This window comes from Muscardinus avellanarius (assembly GCF_963383645.1).
Source record: "Muscardinus avellanarius genome assembly, chromosome: 16".
Classification (NCBI taxonomy): Eukaryota; Metazoa; Chordata; class Mammalia; order Rodentia; family Gliridae; genus Muscardinus; species Muscardinus avellanarius.
In genome coordinates this window covers 29,199,923-29,205,922 of record NC_137802.1, presented here as the reverse complement: position 1 = coordinate 29,205,922, position 6,000 = coordinate 29,199,923, and positions in this window count along the sequence as shown.

Sequence of the window (6,000 nt, the reverse complement as noted above, 5' to 3'; positions counted from 1 at the left end):
AGCAAGCAAGCGATTTCGCCATGCTTACCAGCTGGGCGTCCCCTAATTTAGCTTTGACACAATCTGCCTAGTGATAGCAGTGGATCCCACAGGTTGAAGGCTCACTCCCCAAGACCGCCCCGACTTCACATGCCAGTTGCAAGCCCCAGGATGTTTAACCTGCGCTTCTAACTGACTGGTATAAATCAGAGTGCCTACAACCCCCTCCTGGGGTTCAACAAAGTTGCTAGAGTGGCTCGCAGGACTCAGGGAGGGAAACATTCATTCCCGCCGGACTATTATAAAAGACATTACAAAGGACAGATGAAGATATATGTAGGGCAAGACATGTGAGAAGGGTGCAGAGCTGCCGCGCCCTCGCTGGGTGCTGATCTCCAGGAACTGCCATGTATTTAATACTTGGAAGATCTCCAAACCCTGTCCATTCGGGTCTTTATGGAGATATCACTACATCACACATGGAGTGTGGACACCACGTAGGTGGTTGGACACAGAGGCTCTGCTCTAATGCTAACAGACTAGGGGGTGCAACCCAGCAAAGCCTGTCTGCTCAGATCCTCCTTGGTCTCTCCGCGCTGCGCCCCTTCCTCCCAGGCATAGAGCACGACCACTGCTGAAGTGGAGGTGTGAGGATCTACTCTCAGACAAGGAGTGTTGGATATTTCTTCATGGCCAGCTCCAAAATAGAAAGGCAAGGGGAAGATAAGAGTTTCTATGACTTGCCTTAGGGAAGAAAACTCGAGTTTCTATGACCTGCCTTGAGGAGGGAGTGTATAAGCCAGCCAGGTACGAGGCTGTCACAATCACCAAAGACGAACTGCTCGCTATTTGTCAAGTAGACGGAAGACTGGAATTGGAGTGGAGTTCTTTCCACCTCAAAAATATCTTTCTTCTAAACTGTACTCAGAACTTTTAAGAGAAGAGAGGGACGAAGAAAAGGAAGACATTGACCCGCCATTTAGGAATGGGGTAGAAACAGAGGTATTAGGGCTCCCCAAAGAAGATTTAGGGTGCTGATCCCTCTATCTTCTTCTTATCTTCTGTATTTTACCTTCTCTCTCTCTCTCTCTCTCTCTCTCTCTCTCTCTCTCTCTCCTCGCTCTCATAGTAGGGATTGATCCTAGGGGTATTCTACCTCTAAGTTATACCCCTTGCCCTATATTATTTATTTATTTATTTATTTATGGTGATGCCGAGTATTGAATCCAGGGGCATTCTACCTCTAAACTACAAACCCAGCCCTGCTTTCTTTTTCATTTGGAAACAGGGTCTCATTAAGTTTCTGAGGCTGCTTTCAAACCTGCAATCCTCCTGTCTCCGCCTTCCAAGTACTGGGATTACAGGTGTGCGCCACCACGTCTATGTGCAATCTCTTAATCGAATATTCATGTTGGGTAGTGGAAACTATCCATGACTCAAATCAGAAATTTTAGGTCTGATTTCAGCTCTAACATTAGCTCACTCTAACCTAGGCAAAGTCAACTGCCCTTCCTGGAACTCAGTTCCCCCTCTGAAGAGAAAGGAGGGTGCTTGACTAAATGGCCACAAAGATTCCTTAGAATCTTGTTCCACAAAGCACTGCCTGCCGTCCAGAAGCCTTGGCATCACTTGGCAGCCTGTTAGAAATACAGAATACCAGGCCCCACACCTAGGGATCCAGTCATGCATCTTGACAAGACCTCTGGGTGATTCTTGTAAAGGATCACCAGCTCTCAGCTTTTAGGGTTCATCATCCTTTGTTGAAAATTTGTAGACTTTTTCTCTTGAGACAAATGTATTAAGCACCCCTCCCCAAACGGTTCGCACATAGGCCGCCCGCTTCCTCTCCTCCCTAGAAGCAGTCTCTTTTTGTGTATATGTGTACTGGGAACTGAGCCCCAGGGTGATCTACCTTGGAAACACACCCTCAGCTCTTTTTATTTTTATTCTGAGGCAGGGGCTGGCCTCGATTTTGCAATTCTCCTGCCTCAGCTTCCCACATAGCTGGAATTACAGGTGTGCTCCACAGCAGCTGGCTCAACAAGTAACCTTTTTTATGGAATTCGAAGCTTGAAACATCTACCTTAAAATGCCATCACTTCATCATATACTTATGATCACTTCATAATCATAATTATAAAATACCTTTTTGGCTGTCCAGTTTGAGATTTAATGATTGCCTGGTGTGGGGATCACAGACACGCCTTGTGGCCCTTAAAATGTAATAATACAGCTATGCAAATCCATTCACTCATTAACTTGCTAAATAGTTCACCAGCCCAATTCAAGAAATACCTATTGAGCACCAGGCATGCACAGCTTAAGGAGCACAGCCCTGTCCCAGGGTGTTTAAGAATATGCCTGGCCAGCCGCCCCCAACCCAGTGTGCTAAGCAGTTCTGTAGTTAGGAAAGAGGATGCCTTCTTTTCAGTAGAATCGCTACAGTCAGAACTTATCTTTGCAAGCAGGAGGCCAGTCCAGACTGGCTCTATCTTCCCTGATTTTCCCTGTGGCTTTTTTTTGTGCCTTCTCTGCTCACCTAGGGCAACTAATTATTGGGACAGTCCCTGTTTATTGGCTCGCAGGATACTGATGGTGACAATTTGCTTAAATTCTTCTCCATCTCCCAATGATCAGGACTTGTGGTGTGGTCTTTCCCTTAGCTCCAGGGTTCTTAACCAGGGGCCAATAGAAAGGTCATTTCGAGAGATGAGAGGGAAGAGACAGTTTATGTGCAAATTCTTTGGGGTGTGTGCTCAATCTGTTTGTCTTAGGAAAGTCCAAAGGATGATGAAACCAGGTCTAGTGTCTTAGTAGTCTGTCTGCTGTCTGAGAGCCTTATAACGGCAGATTCTTCTCTTCCATCTCCTTCCCCTCTGTAGCTGACATCTCCCAACTTCCCTGAGCTTAGTCTGATTACTTAAAAAGAACTCTGTCTGGGGTATCACAGTTGTTGCAAAGCACCAAGGAAAGACCCAGGCTGCAACTCAATACAGTCACAGTTAAAGCACAGCTAAAGCACAAACACAGAGGGGAAGAAAAATCCCTAGAAATCAGAACTAAGTCTTAGCAATTAGCTGACTGGTCTTCTGTCTTTAATAGTTAGAGGTAAGATAATGCTTTTTTTCTTTTCTTCTTCTTCTTCTTCTTCTTCTTCTTCTTCTTCTTCTTCTTCTTCTTCTTCTTCTTCTTCTCCTCCTCCTCCTCCTCCTCCTCCTCCTCCTCCTCTTCCTCCTCCTCCTTTTTCTTTGTTACTGGGGAATCTAATCCAGGGGCATTCTACCTCTAAGCTATACTCCCAGCCCTTTTTCTTTTTTTAATTTGAAACAGGGTCTCAAGTTGCTGAGGGTTTCACCAGGTTACTCTTTACTGGTCTCAAATCTCTGATCCTCCTGACTCAGCCTCTCAAGTACTGGGATTACATGTCTGTACAACTACATGCAGCAAAATAATGAATTTTTAAAGTAAGTCTCTGGACTTCAGGTGCATAAAGCAATGACCCCAGCCATGAAAACTCCCTTTCCTTTGCCCTACGAGATGTCCACAGAGTATCAGGAGAGTGGCTGGGGGCGAGAGAAAAGGTTTACAGGTAAACAAAAGTCATGAATGGCGTCAGACAGGGTCTATTTTTACTTAAAAAATGTAGAGTTCATAAAGCACAGAAATTATATATGGTACTTTTTTTTGTTTTGTTAATGGGGATTGAACCCAGGTTGTACCTTCGAGCTACAACCTCGAACCCTTTTAATTTTTTTATTTTGAAACATGGTCTCACTGAGTTGATTAGGGTCTGACTAAGTTGCTGAGGCTGACCTCAAACCTCCTATCCTCCACTCTTAGTCTCTCAAATACTGGGATTACAGGCACCTGCCACTGTATTTGGGTTATATGCTACCTTGATGTATCATTTGTAGTTAAAATCCAGCCATAATTAAAACAGCAGGGTATTGGCACAAACAGGCACACAGACCAATAAAACAGAATAGAAGATACAGAAACTAACCCATACACTTATAGTCAACTGATCTTCAACAAAGGGTCCAAGCACATATGCTGGAGAAAAGACAGCCTTTTCAATAAATGGTGCTGGAAAAACTGGCTATTACCTCTCACTCTGTACAGAAATCAACTTGAGATGGATTAAAGACCTGGAAATTAGACCAGAGTCTATGAAGCTGTTAGAAAAAGGGATAGGTTCAATACTCCAACATATAGGCACAGGAAGAAACTTCCTCAGCAAGACCCCCAAAGCTCAAGAAATTAAAACAAGAATTAATAAGTGGGATGGCATCAAACTAAAAAGTTTCTGCTCATCAAAGGAAATCACCAAGAGTCTAAAGAGGAAGCCTCTAGAACGGGAGATCTTTACCAGCTATATCTCTGACAGAGGTCTAATAACTAGAACATGCAAAAAAACTTAAAAAACTTTACACTAGAAAAACAAATAACCCAGTAAAGAAATGGGCAACTGAATTAAGTAGACATTTCACAAAAGAGGAGATAAAAGTGGCCAACACATGAAAAAATATTCAACATCACTAGCAATCAGGGAGATGCAAATCAAAGCTACACTGAGATTCCATCTAACCCCAATCAGAATGTCAATCATAAAAAAGTCAAATAACAATAAATGTTGGTGAAGCAGTGGGGAAATAGGCACTCTTCTACACTGTTGGTGGGATTGCAAACTAGTCCAGCCACTATGGAGATTGGTGTGGGAAGTCCTTAAAAAACTGGGAATGGATCCACCATTACTGGGTATATTTCCAAAGGGGTTAAACCCAGAGAACTACAGTAACATATGCATGCCCATGTTCATAGCAGCACAATTCACAATAGCCAAACTATGGAACCAACCTAGGTGTCCATCAACAGATGAGTGGATTACAAAATTATGGGAAATACACACAATGGAATTTTACTCAGCAATAAAGAAAAATAAAATGACATCATTTGCAAGCAAATGGAAGGATCTGGAGAACATTATGTTAAGTGAAATTAGCCAATCGCAGAGAGTGAAGAGTCATATTTTTCTTTAATATGTGCAGGATGGGGAGTAATTGGGATACAAGAGAGACTCCCGATGATGAGGAGAAACCTCAGGGGATCCAGGGAGGAGACATAAGGGTAGGGGTGGAGGAAGACTTAGGTTCATTAACAGAAATGCTACCATAGACTATGTGTATACATGTGAATATACACCAATATCAATCTGGGTACTCCGTATGGAGAGGTAGGGAAATGGGGAGGGGCTCACCAAGAGCCTGTGTGTATATGTCAGTGTCAACATGATTTACATTCTGATGTGAGACTATAATGCACCAATAAAAGCACAAAAAAATCCAGCCACAGCCACTAAAAAGGGATAAGTATGTTTTGAAAACTTTCTAAGACAGAGAGTCTGAAATCATTTCTGTGTGGCTCTGAGTACATTACAAAATTACTTTGCAATGCAGATTTGCCCTGCCACTTCTGTAATACCTGGAGCTTATAAAATAAATGTCTAAAATGCCCTTTGAATATGCCATGTGACTATGCTCTCGCTGGCCTTCCTGCTTCTGTCTGGGTAGACTCACGCTGAAAAAATTGACAAAGCCGTGGCAAAGGGAGGTGGTGGTGGTGGTGGGGAGCGCCACCCAGGAGCACCGTGGGAAAGTCAGATGTGAGCACACATTGGAAATGCAACATTCAGAACGGGTTTTCATTGACAGCTTGGAGCAGACCCACCACAGCGGCTGGCCATACGGAAGGGTTTTGGGGAAAGGCATCGTGGTCAATGTGAGCATACAGTGTGCAGCTCTGCCCAGGGGAGAAGGAAACAGCCCTGAGATTCCCCAGACAGGAGATGGGTGAGGTAAATGCTGCGGACGATGTCTTGTTTTCCGGTAGAAGAGTTTCTAGGGGGTGAGTTTACAACCCCACATCTCATGATCTGTTGATCCCATACTCCTTCAGCAAGTGAGCATCTACTGAGAACTTCACACCACCCTCAGCACCGTGCTACTGAGTGCCAGTGTCACA